Source organism: Lissotriton helveticus, chromosome 5_1 (genome assembly GCF_964261635.1).
Source record: "Lissotriton helveticus chromosome 5_1, aLisHel1.1, whole genome shotgun sequence".
NCBI lineage: Eukaryota > Metazoa > Chordata > Amphibia > Caudata > Salamandridae > Lissotriton > Lissotriton helveticus.
The window spans coordinates 1,402,165,905-1,402,179,933 of record NC_136065.1 but is presented as its reverse complement, the minus strand read 5'-3'; the positions used below and the strand labels follow the sequence as shown (position 1 = coordinate 1,402,179,933).

Below are 14,029 nucleotides of genomic sequence, written 5' to 3'. Positions count from 1 at the left end.
CGTAAAAAAGATAATTTACACTTATAAACCAAACATATACATGCAAATACCGTTGCAGGTATCCATCTTTAACTATCCCATTAAGTATCATGGTTATTAAAGGATTTGCTTAAATTGGAGCAAATGAAGACTATTTCTAGAAGTCATTGGTTTGTTAAGTGAAAAATATGGGCCATGAACATTGTGCCCAACGAGCATAGAGCAAGCTAGCTAATGTATTTAATCCCATTACCCTTATTTCAAAGTTAATCTATATTGTCATTTTACAAGATGAAAGATAGCAGAATAATATTGCAAAACTGGCTTCTATTACTGTGCTAAACATACATGTTTGTGACATATTTTAAAAGCCCTGCTTTCACACAAGTTAAATACTCACCCTTCACACCACTTCGAGTTCATTATAGGTTTTTTTTAAATGTAGAATACATTCGACTCAAAGAACTTTATTTGGCATATATAAACAGCTATAAACATAGATACAATGAGAACAAGCATTGGAAATGCAATAGGTCTCGCAATAGAATAGTTAGACATTTTTTTTTTTGCAAATGGATGAGTGGCGTTGCGTGGATGAGTGGCGTTGCGTGGATGAGTGGCGTTGCGTGGATGAGTGGCGTTGCGTGGATGAGTGGCGTTGCGTGGGTGAGTGGCGTTGCGTGTGTGAGTGGCGTTGCGTGTGTGAGTGGCGTTGCGTGTGTGAGTGGCGTAGCGTGTGTGAGTGGCGTAGCGTGTGTGAGTGGCATTGCGTGTGTGAAGGATTGGTAGTGCGGGCACTGCTGCTTGTGGTATCTGCGAGATTTGTGTAAGTAAATGGAGAGGGGGGAGAGAGTTGGAAGAGAGAGTGAAAGAGGCAGAAACGTTGAGAGGAAAAGAAAGTGCGAATCTGTAAGCTGAGAGATGTGGCATAACAGAAGGATTGGTAGTGCGGGCACTGCTGCTTGGGGTATCTGCGAGATTTGTGTAAGTAAATGGAGAGGGGGGAGAGAGTTGGAAGAGAGAGTGAAAGAGGCAGAAACGTGGAGAGTAAAAGAAAGAGCGAAGGAATCTGTAAGCTAAGAGATGTGGCATAACAGAAGGATTGGTAGTGCGGGCACTGCTACTTGGGGTATCTGCGAGATTTGTGTAAGTAAATGGAGAGGGGGGAGAGAGTTGGAAGAGAGAGTGAAAGAGGAAGAAACGTGGAGAGTAAAAGAAAGAGCGAAGGAATTAGTAAGCTGAGAGATGTGGCATAACAGAAGGATTGGTAGTGCGGGCACTGCTGCTTGGGGTATCTGCGAGATTTGTGTAAGTAAATGGAGAGGGGGGAGAGAGTTGGAAGAGAGAGTGAAAGAGGCAGAAACGTGGAGAGTAAAAGAAAGAGCGAAGGAATATGTAAGCTGAGAGATGTGGCATAACAGAAGGATTGGTAGTGCGGGCACTGCTGCTTGGGGTATCTGCGAGATATGTGTAAGTAAATGGAGAGGGGGGAGAGAGTTGGAAGAGAGAGTGAAAGAGGCAGAAACGTGGAGAGTAAAAGAAAGAGCGAAGGAATATGTAAGCTGAGAGATGTGGCATAACAGAAGGATTGGTAGTGCGGGCACTGCTGCTTAGGGTATCTGCGAGATTTGTGTAAGTAAATGGAGAGGGGGGAGAGAGTTGGAAGAGAGAGTGAAAGAGGCAGAAACGTGGAGAGTAAAAGAAAGAGCGAAGGAATATGTAAGCTGAGAGATGTGGCATAACAGAAGGATTGGTAGTGCGGGCACTGCTGCTTGGGGTATCGGCGAGATTTGTGTAAGTAAATGGAGAGGGGGGAGAGAGTTGGAAGAGAGAGTGAAAGAGGCAGAAACTTGGAGAGTAAAAGAAAGAGCGAAGGAATATGTAAGCTGAGAGATGTGGCATAACAGAAGGATTGGTAGTGCGGGCACTGCTACTTGGGGTATCTGCGAGATTTGTGTAAGTAAATGGAGAGGGGGGAGAGAGTTGGAAGAGAGAGAGTGAAAGAGGAAGAAAGGTGGAGAGTAAAAGAAAGAGCGAAGGAATTAGTAAGCTGAGAGATGTGGCATAACAGAAGGATTGGTAGTGCGGGCACTGCTGCTTGGGGTATCTGCGAGATTTGTGTAAGTAAATGGAGAGTGGGGAGAGAGTTGGAAGAGAGAGTGAAAGAGGCAGAAACTTGGAGAGTAAAAGAAAGAGCGAAGGAATATGTAAGCTGAGAGATGTGGCATAACAGAAGGATTGGTAGTGCGGGCACTGCTGCTTGGGGTATCTGCGAGATTTGTGTAAGTAAATGGAGAGGGGGGAGAGAGTTGGAAGAGAGAGTGAAAGAGGCAGAAACGTGGAGAGTAAAAGAAAGACTGAAAACTGAAATTGTATGGATTAGCAGTGAAGCGTGTGTGCCTGATTCCATCTTTGCTCGGTGAGTCAACCATATGCAGGTATATTAACAATGGCCTTTTATGCCAATGGGAATTTATTTTCAACGGGGGGCTGGCACCATTGGAGGTCGGTTTGGAACAACTGTCTCCAACTTCATCACAGTAGGGATTGAAGGGGTGAGTAGTTGGTGGCGAGGAAAAAGGATATAGAAAGATATACTGGGAGAGGAGCTAGAGGGAGAAAAAAGAGGGAAAGTGGACGGAAAGAAAGAGCGGAAGGGAGCAGAGCTTGTTGGAGCTTTTTTGTATTGCTGCTTTTTGTTTCCTGTCCAGCAGTGCCTTCATCGTGGATGCAATCAAACTTGTAAATATGTAACGCTTGTGTATTAATTACATGAACGCGGAAAACATCCAAATGGAAGATAAAAAAGGCAATAAAAATACATAACTGACATAATACATAAAATAATTCAATCGCACGTCTACAAGTACAAAACCAAGCTCCTGTGCTATTGTCTGAAGGGAATTTCCCTTGTTAAACTAAAATATATATTTATGAGTGAAGATCAGGAGACGGAGGGCATTGCTGTGGGGAGGGGGTGTAGGAGAAATGCACAAGGCGGGCAGGGGAGGGGGCGGAGCGGGGAGAGCGGCATGCGGGTGTTAAGAAGCCGGGCCTTTGAAGTGAAGCTAAGCTTCACTTCAAAAGGTGTCGGAGGAATGCGGGAGAGAGGAACAGATGGCGATTGCGGCTGTGTCTGTCTCTTCAAGTCCTTTCTGCACCGGGCTTCCTCGGCTGACTTTTCCTATGCAACACAAATACTTCAATAAAAGACTGTGTGTTATATCAGCACTAGTGGTACAGACTTACAGTACGGGCGGGTGGAAGGGGCAGGGTGGGCAGCCAACAGCATGGCGTTTACAGTGTGGTAAGTGTAACGCCTCCTGCGCACAGCCATGTTTGCAAGCCCTCGCTACTGATGTGGTGACCACACAGCCCCCCGCCTTAGGCCTTGGAACAGGGCTTTAAAATCATCCAGATGTGAGTGCGAAGGTTGTGAAGTTGTTTTCTGGAAGAAATGGGGTGAGGTATTAGCAAGAACATGATATCAAGTGTAGGATAGGAGGCAGACGCAGCGCTTCGCGTAAAAGATAATGTAACGCATTGTCACAGCCAAATAAAAGGTAGTGGTTGTTAGAGGGCACCGGTGTGGCTCGTGCAACAGGCAATAGCTGTCTGTGTATGGGGTCTACGTGCTAACTGATTAAAGAGAAACCATACTGCCATTATTAAATGTTAGAGTGAATTAAGCGTACTGTGCGCTGTGCGGTTAACATTCAGTAATGTCTACGTGGTTGAGGTAATAACAAGGAATGGCACTAAAAGACCCATTAAGAAATTGTGATCATGTTGGTGGTAAGACAGTGTAAACAACGTGGGGGTGTATGAGTGTTGGTGTTGATGAACCCCCACAAGCCCGTGTGTGCATCCGCCTTTGGGGTGCAGTCTCTGGGGGCACATGTGACGTAAACTGTTGGCACTGCAGGGTTTAACATGGTCAAGAAGAGAGCGCAAGTCGGGAGGGGAGGAGACCAGTGGGCCAGCATCATTCTGCTATTTATTTAAGGTTGGGGGATGCAAGCGCTCAATCCCCCAGCCTGTGGCCGAGGGAGGAGGGGCCGAGCCTTCCCATCACCATGTGACCCCCCACACCAAGCCCATTCACTTCACATGAGCAATCACTGCCTGCTGGGGCATACAGTTGCAGTGTCGTCTCAGGTTGAATTTTAACCCTGCCGTCTCTGAAAGGGCCCAGGAGGGGTCCTCTTTGTCTTTGTAACCCAAGCGTAGGGGTAACTACCCCCAATTTACACTTTTATTGCTTAATGAGGTGTACGCATTTCCAGAGGGACGGTGGAAGCATTTGTGTGCCACGACTGTAGCTAAAACACACGCAACACGCAAAACATTAACGCAAACACGGTTATCCTTTTAAAAATGCACCCAGCACATTTTATTTTCTTGGAGAAAAAAACGTCAGTTTCTAAATATCAGAAGGCCCAGTTTGTTTCACAAAATGTCCTTACCGTGAGCCATGTTAATTTCGATTCTCCCATAACATGCGCATTACTGGGCAGAGAGAGTCTTTTTTCTTTCACGTTGAAATCATGGCAGGGTTGAGAGCTGCATTTAATGAGTCACTTAAAACGAATTTGATCCCTGGGCAGTGGGATGCGATGCATGGATAGAAGGATGAAAGGGTCTGTGTTTGGGAAACAGGCTGTAAGACACTGACGATTAGTAACTCTGTTGGCGTAATGCAATTTAAAAGGGAACTAAAATATATATTTATGAGTGAAGATCAGGAGACGGAGGGCATTGCTGTGGGGAGGGGGTGTAGGAGAAATGCACAAGGCGGGCAGGGGAGGGGGCGGAGCGGGGAGAGCGGCATGTGGGTGTTAAGAAGCCGGGCCTTTGAAGTGAAGCTAAGCTTCACTTCAAAAGGTGTCGGAGGAATGCAGGAGAGAGGAACAGATGGCGATTGCGGCTGTGCACGCGCTTTTAAGCTCAATGCACATGCGCATTGAGCTTAAAAGTCACGGGCACTGCAAGGAATCGCCACGATTCCTTGCTTCTTAGTTAAAAGTTGTTTAAGCCGCAATAGGCTCGCAAGCTCGATGCGCATGCGCATCGACAGGCGAGACCTAAAAACATATACAATGAGAAAAACATATACAAGCAATTAAAACCTATGAAAAGGATCCAAAACAGTACTTAAGAACAAATAAATAACTTCACCCTTATTCCAAAAAAGACAACTGATAAACATCATATCATTAAGGGATAACAGTTTTTCGTGCATGGCTTGCTTTTAAAATAAAATGTGCAAAATTAAAACAGACCCCGCTATCATTCAAGGCAAGCATAGATTTCAGGGCAGCAATATGCGATCTAATATTTTATACTACCAGAAGAGGTTTTAGATAACGCCAAGAATTCAAATAAAAATCACAAAATACAATTAAGTGAATTGTACTTTGCTTGCTCAACCCATAACAAGGACAAGGAATGGCATCTGGGGGGCCAAGACCTCATAGTAGGTGTAGGATAGTGGGTTTCTGTTGCAGTAACCACCCCACTTTTTGCCAGACTACTGATGCACTTTTCCTTGGTGTGACCTGGGTCCCTGCCAATAGGTTCCCAGGGCCTGTGTTCTTCCCCAAAAAACTAACCCAATTGGCATCTCTAACCACAGGTCAGCCCCTGGTTAATGGTACCATGAGTACCCAGGGCACTGTGACCAGGGAAGACCTCTAAGGGCTGCAGCGCTTATTGTGCCACCCGTAGAGGCCCTGTTCCCTTACACTCGCACACTGCCTTGGCAGGCTGTGTGTCTTGGTGCGAAACAAAGTGAAGATTAGACATGGCACACATCCCTGTGTGCCATGCCCACAAACACTGCCCTGGCATACATCAGTTCCCTCCTCTACCTGGGTGCCCTATGCTGGTGGTGAGGGTACAAGTGCATGAGCCCTGAACCCCTACAGTACCCAGGTCCATTCCTGGGCACTGTAAGTGCAGTGCTGCCATTAAGAGTACATGGTGCTGGGAGTTTGTCATTACGAACTCCACAGCACCATAATGGCTGCACTGAAGACTGGGAAGTTTGGTATCAAACTTCTCAGCACATTAAACCCGCATGGATGCCAGTGTGGGATTTAATGTAAGATGCACGACAGAGGGCATCTTAGAGATGCCCCTTGAAACTCGACCCACTCCTAGTGAACTGACTGAGTGGCTGCCTAGGCTGCCACCATCAGACATATTTCTGAACCCCTGGGTCGGGAGATTGTGGTTCTCGGGGGGCCTGAAACAATGCACATCCTGGGACGAGGTGCCAAGCCTCCTCCCCCAGGATGGGCAGGGTTCACGAAAGAGAAGCTTCAAAGGCATACCGCCTTTGGGAGCCTCTCCAGACCATTTGCTGTACTCAGCAACTTCTCCCCACTGGTTCTACCCCCCCAATTTGGGTGGGAGACCTGGCGGGAAAAACAAAGTGAGGGGGAGGTGAGCCCACCTCTGCCAACTCCACCCCTAGGGTGGGGGAGGCGAGGTGAAGCACAACCTCGAGTCCCCGCCATCTTCAGGATGGGGGGACCGAGCTAACCAGGGACAGGCTCCTGCCCCCCTCCCACTGGAGAGTAGCAGAATCGGGGGTGTACCCACCCCAGGGAAGGGACCCATTGGTCCCCGACCTTTACCTACCTGTAATGCCCCTAAATTTGGTATTTAGGGGCACCCTGAACCTTCCTTCCTTAGATCCAGCAAAGACAAGAAAAGAAGAAGGACGAGAAGCCATGCAGAGCTAACAAGGAAGACGACGCCCGCTGACTTGGCCCCAGCCCTACAGGCCTGTCTCCCCTCGAACCTACTGCGAAATCCCATCATGTCCAGCGGCCAGCAACCCCGAAAACCCCGGAGGACCTGCATGCATTCACTTCCCCAGCTGTTTCTCCTGTGAACACCGGACGTGTGAACTTCAGCTTCTGATGCCAGTCCAAAACCGCGAATCCAGCACACTCTACACCGAGCCCGGCCCGTGTTTGAGTGAACAAACACCACAAGGTGGTCTCCCTGGCGATCCTAACCAAGATCCGCGACCCCTGTCTTGCCTCAGGTCTCCAAACGACGCCTGCAGCCTCAATCCAGAGGGTCCCCCTTACCGCGACCAGACCGGGTAAGAAAATCTGCCGTCCAAAAGGCACCCCTGCACCAGACGCCCCACAGCCTTGTGTGCCCAACCCAGCAGTGCCTAACCATCCCGCTACATCCCAACTTACCCCTCGAAGTGGTGGTCACTCCTGGAAGATCTTCATCCCCAAGCCTGCAGTGTTTCTTTGTCCAGGAGAATTCCCATTGAAATCAACAGGGCACCCGACCTCAAAACAGCACCCTGCACCCGGCTGCCCTTGAGGGTGTCCATTAGGTGCCAACTTGGTCCCCAACGTGCCCTGAGCTTAACCCCAGGAACTTTCTCCCACAACCCTGTGGCCTGCTTGCCAGCCGCCACTAACCGGAGTCCCCCTATCCCCCATTGGATAACATTGGGCTTAAACACTCTGCACCCAGCTGCCCGAGTGCCGCTGAGGGTGCAACAATAGTGCATCACTGACCCTGGGAGACCCCGGACTCTAACCCCAGAACCCTAACTCAAAAGACTGATTACTTACCTTGAAACCGATAACTCACTTTTCCTCATAGGATAACATAGAACATTTTTGGGAGAAAAAGTGTCAAAGTGTCGACTTTTGAAAACTGCAAATATTCCTTAAAAATCCGCCGAATAACCAAAACACATTTTCTCAACTGTTTTCAGGAAATTTCCCAGTGCTGAATCCAGGATCCTGCACCGAGTAAGAAAAAGTAACAATAACCTAACTTACCTGCTAAGTGAATTTCCTCCCATAGGATAACATTGGTGATGCGATGTGAAAAAGTTATGAAGTTTCAACTTTTGAAATACAATATTCCTTAAAAATCATACCTTTAACCAAAACAATATTCCTTAAAAATCATACCTTTAACCAAAACACATTTACTCACCTGTTTTCAGGAAATGTCCCAGGACTGAATCCAGGATCCAGTCCTGTGTTAGTAAAAGTAATCTGAACTGTAATTAACTGCATTTTACTTAAAAAGCCCATTCAATTGAATGAACTATACCTGCAATGTGTTGCAAACTGCTTTCTTAAAACTGTAACCACAACCAGCACAAGTTACACTGCTATTTGGAACTGTATTCATACAAGTAATTTCCTACTGAAAAGTATTTTTATGCTTACCTGCACCAGGCTTGCTTGGTTCTAGAAATAAAACAGTATTGTTTTTCATACAAAACAATTGGCCTAGAGTTCAGTTATTGAGTGCGTAGGACCATTTGATGACTGAGTGTGTACATCAAATACTTTACACTGTCCTCTGATACTACCTTACTGCTCGACCAAGCTACCACTTTAGAGAGGAAGGTTCTAACTAACATTAGCCTCTGCCAATCTCTGGAGATCCTTGGACTCTATACACACTGTACCTCAGTTTGGTGCAGTATATATAGAGACAGTTTCTTACAGTAGGGAAGGCCACTAAATTATGGACAATCCCAAATCTAAATCTAGTAAATACAAAACAGTGCAGTGAGTGTTGTGACCCTGGATAAATAGCTATGGAAACCCTCTCCCAACACAAGTGACATAAAAAATGTAACAGTTGGCTTTCTCCCTTCAGACCTCATTCATGATACCCTTCTGTGATTCATTACGGTATCTTTAATAGACAATTTAGTTAGAGATCACCTGGAAGGGGTTAGATAGAACATACTAACACTACTACTATGGATATAATTAATGTAGACTAGCCAGGGGGTGCACAAAGCTTAGTCCAAGTACAAACAATCTAAAATAATTGATTTAGTAAAGTTTGTCTCGTGTTTTACCCATATAAAAGTGCTAAAGCAGCAGGGGACGTAGTGTAATCGGGTCCAATAAATACTGTAGCCCAACCTCCCTGTTGGCAATCTGCGTAGAGGCAGTCTGGAGAAGCACAAACCCTGGATTCAAAACATACCACAGTGGTTGGGGTTGGCTTTACTAATAAGAATGTATTTGTACCCAAACTAACTGTTTTTAAAAATATTAGCGTGATAAAAGACTGGGGGAAAAGCATAACGTTCTAACCTATAACACTGCAGTTTGCATGCAGCGCTTTGATGACGGTTCATACATCACTGTGCTATATAAGGATTGTAACTTATGAACTGCAAGTAACAACAAGCATTTGCAATGCAATAGGTCTCGCATTTATGAGAGTTTAAACTATTGGCATTGTAAATGACAATGCTTTTTATTTAAGTTTTAATAACGAAAACAAAAATAAAAGGCAGTCATTTACAATGCCAAGAGCCCAAACTCAAAAACAGTTTAACCTCCAGAACCCTCTATTTGACTGAAGGAATATACTGCAAGGAAAGTAAGATTCAGTCGCCTCAAGCAATACTTGTTGTACCTCTGTTAAGTTGGTGTGGCATCCCACCGTTGGGCATGCAGAGCCTAGTAAGGCATTTCAAGAACTGTGCCACCCTCAGGAGGCAGACACTGCATGCATCATACCCTCTCGGAATGCCTCGTGGCAGGCTTTCAAGGTGTAATCCCTTTCTATGCAGCGAGCTCTTCAGTGCTATCGGGTGTTACATTATCCACTCCTCCTAGCCTAACTCTTCGTGGCTTCAAGATACCTTCCCCTCCTGGGGAAGTGACTACCCAGGAAGGCACTGCTTGCATCACCCCTCCTGGGGATCCCTTTCTAGACATGCTTTCCAGCTATCCTCCACTCCAGGTACTCTCACGCTCTCCAGCCTTTTCAGGATTCATCCTGTCCTGGGGAGGTGGCACCACAAGTGGGATTTTCAGGTATCAATCCCTTCCGGGAAGCAGACTGTCTGTTCGGGCACTTAAAAAAAGGAATCTCTCCTGAGAGGCCATAGCTGCATCGTGCCCATAGGGAGAGCTTTGGCAGGGTAAGCTTTTCAGGTACCATCCCCTCCCCTCAGGTGGCTCTCAGAGAAGGCCTCTGCAGTACCAACGCCCGCTGCAGATCTGGCTCAGCCAATTCAGTATCATCCCCTGCCGGGGAGAAGGCTCTTCCCAAAGGCATCCATCATCTCTACCTAGGGGTGCTTATCTAGGCAGGCCTATCAGGGATCACTTCTTGGGGTGCTTCCTGTCCAAACCAGTCTTATAGGCATCACTCCATCCGGCGGAAATTGCTCTCATGTAAGCCATTCATGTATAATTGCATAAACAGCTTCTTTCACCCTGGACTTCTTGATCTCCATGTACATGCTTAAGCCATCATGCTCCAAGTTTAACATGCATCAGCAGCATGTACTGAGCATACAAAAATCAGCTGATTAAAGGCCCTGGGCATGTTCGTGGATGAGCTAAAGGTGAACGCACAATGCATTGCTCCAGTTAGAAACAGTGAGTGTTAGGTCTTGTAATAAAGGTGTCATACAATTGTGCCTAGCATAGTCATTTTACCAGCGTACATGGTCCTACATATGAAAAAATGATATTGAGGAACTGGTAAGAGTACCCTGCCACGCCACTCAGAAAAGAAGGCGGGGAAATTCGAGACACGAGGAAAATCAACCATTTGGAGGTGGGTTTTTTTAATGCCCTCTGCACAGCCCTCTAGAGAAGGCCGCCGAAATGGAACCCAAGTGCCCTATGTAGTAGCAAGCCAAACCCAAGTAAGCAAACAACCAATCCAGCCACAGACAAATTCTGTATGGAAAGAAGGCTCAATCCTCAGTTTAGGGAATGATCGACATGCAGTCGACACACAATGTTATGGAACAGACTTCCTTCAGAGGTACTCCTGGACAGATGAGTTTTAAGACAGACGGCATTCCAAGAAATATTGAGAGCAGATATTGGGGTTGTTCCAATTTGGCTATTTGCCACTCAAGGTAATACAGACTTCCTTCTTCTGAACGAACACGCCATCTGGTCAAATACCTCCCTTTATTTTTTCCTTTTTACCACCAATCCAAAGACAAAGCAACATTGGTTGTTTTTTCAACTCTAATAGGACAACTTCAAAACGTAAATAAATGAGCAAGAGAAAGGTTAAGCTGGGGACCAATCAGGTTGTGCAGTGTTGGTATAAGTAGTGATGCTGTATGGGGAGTCAGTCAGGGTCATTGGTAGGTCAGGTGTAGTGTGCCCTGTTGTAGTAAGTAGACCCAGGCACACTGCTGGATCCTGTGGCAGGTTGTCCTGCAGACCAGTCGATCACCGGGTCAAGGTAAACACGGAATGGCAAGCTTCCCTCTGACAAATTCCAAGTCAGTTATCTGGCTTCCAAATAAGGAATGGTTCAAGGCTCCGCTGACCAGCAGACGGGCATTTCCCTGCTCCAACCATCTAACAGTTATCCATCTCACTGCAATTCAATGGGAAACCTGCATTACAAATGCATATTTTTAGTTAACCGGACCCTCGTTACAACTCTTAACGAGGCGAGGCTACTCACAGTTTGAGCCTTATTTACTCGGGTGTCGGAAGGGAGATTCGGGTTGTTTTCTTACATTGTAGGAGGGGGGCAGGAGTAGAGGACCGTAGTTAATGACTTCTGTCCACCCTGAGTTTTTCGGACAATTGGTCATTCCAAGGACGGAATGCGCCGGGATTGGGTACTTTGCTTGGGGGGGAGGGGTGTGAAAAGTGACAGTCTGGCAGAGGGGTCATTCATAGGGCGGCAAGTTCCCAACATATATGCGGCAGTCATTGTTCCCGACCGGATGGGGGCGTACGCCGCAGGCGAAGCAGAAGTAGGATAAGTGTGTTCGTATTACCATGGCGACCAACTCCTGAGTCATGCTGTGAGCTACGCACGGGCACTAGTGATGTCGGGATGTGCAGCCGGAGGTTCGGGTGCGTTATGACTGTCGTGGGGCGCGACTCCCGTTTTCTATGGGAAGCCCACGGAGTGATTGGCCCAGAGAAGCAGTACTGACGCGGGGCTCCCATGCCCGAGGGAGAGCCCCGCGATGGCTGCCGCCGCCGGTTCGTGTTTTCGTGTGTGTGTGTGTGTGTGTTTTGTTTTGTGTGTTTGTTTTTTTTTTTCTCTCTCTCTCTCTCTCTCTCTCTCTCTCTCGTGTGTATATGTGGAAGCGCATCTGCGCAAGCGCAACTCTTTAGAAGTGCGTCCACAGACCACAATATGCGGTGTCCCGGTCTGTCTCCCTTTGGAGGCATAACGCTGACAATAGGTCTCGCTGGCGAGACCTAAAAAGGATCTCTGTGACAAAGTAACTCACCGAGTTATCTACATGAAATGTAGATCTGTACTATGTGCGTTCTTTGCGGCAAGCATATTAACCCTCTGCGCTACCTTATGATGAGTCACAACTGCCACTAAACTCAGATCGCTCTCCGGCAGAAACATTAACCACCAGAGTTATCTTGACATTGATAATGTTGCCTGCCTGAAAACTGCTGGACATTCAAGGAACCCTGCAGCAGGTGCTTTTAAACCCACAAGTTATTGCTAAACATAACGCCCAAACCAGCACGCCCCCCACTCCCCCCAGCTCAGCGCCAGGTGCGGCTGCACCGGTGGAACCGCCATAAAGCCGCCACTGATCTTCAGAGGGTTCGGCGTGCACTAGCGTGTTCTCAGTTAGCTGGCATGTAGCCATAAGCAGTGCTTTAAATGGGCCGGTACTGAGTACCGGCACTTCTTATTTTTATCCCTTTAAGTAACGGCACTTCTCCCTCCGCCAAGGAGAGTACTGGTACTCATGTCTGATATACTGTTAATTGCTAATTCTGAGAAGCCCTGTGCTGATCCCCTGCTGAACCGTTCAACAGCGTGTGGATGCTGAAAATGCCATCTTCACGCTGCGCTTGACAGAGCAGTGTCTGTACCATTCAGACACTGTTCTGTCAATCACATTTACACTATGGTGTGCATTGGTGCACATCCCAGAATCCAGGCGACCCACAGAGCGGCAATGAAGGAAGCCATGGGAGGTAAGGAGTTGAAAGTGTCCTTTATCCTGCGTGAGCATTTTGTGTGAGTGTTTGACTAATTGCAAGTGTTTAACGACTTGTGTGAGCGTTTACGTGTAAAGGAAAGAGGAAAAAAGAGAACGTGGATACTTTACAAAGGTGTTTTTAAAAAAAAGTGTGCAGACTGCTTTGTATGTGTGCTCGGGCCTGTGTGAGTGACTTGAGCCCAATGTAAATCAAAGATGAAAATCAGGGCCATTGTAATTATGAGGCAGGTTTGATAAAAGTATGCAGCAACAAAAGGCAAAGTATGCGGTGTAATGCAGAACATTTACTGACTGTTTTAATTATTTTGTCATTTTTATACTTGTTAATTCTGTCCAGGCATAAGTTGCATTTCAGTTTAACACCAAAACATAGCAATAAGCAACAGAAAGGTGAGCAGTGAACCTTTGTAAAGGACCTTCACTACACAGTAGCATGTGTTACTACTATTTTACTGTTTGGGGTAGAAACAATTGTTTTTTGTTAAAATCTTCAGAATATGCAGCAGATGGTGTGGCAAATGTGGCAGATCCATTATTTATATGAAATGGAATCACATAATTCCACTTCCCTGACAATAATAGTGTGGCATCAAGAAGCTGCACTAGATAAACTAGTATTGGCAAAGCCATTAGGTGTAGCCTTGGTAACACTGTTGCAATCATTAATTAAAAAAAGAATATTGCACTAATATGTCACAACAACAAAAAATACCTCCTATATGTGGAGAGCCTAAGCATGCAAAAATTAATTTAAATAAAAAAAAGGATTCACCACTGCATATAAGTTAACAGTATGAATACACAACAGATGGAAGTAGTACCATTGTATCATGTCCTACCTCTAGCCCCGCCCACAGCCCCGCTCATTAGCCGCACCTCTAACTCCATTTGATGAGTGCCTGCACTTATTTTTTTCTATTTAAAGCACTGGCCATAAGAGGTAATATGGATAGCCGTGACATCTAGTGAGAGCGTTTAGTGGCTGCTAATCAAGGAATCAACAACAGGAAGCCAGAGCGTGAAATGCTAGGGGAGAGCGCGAACAAGAAATAT

General features: G+C 46.4%; 1 protein-coding gene across 6 annotated transcripts in view; it reads right to left on the bottom strand.

The window, feature by feature from the left end:
• NRAS (NRAS proto-oncogene, GTPase) overlaps positions 1 to 14,029 on the bottom strand; it is a 539,256-nt gene that overhangs the window by 138,204 nt on the left and 387,023 nt on the right. The window lies entirely within an intron of this gene.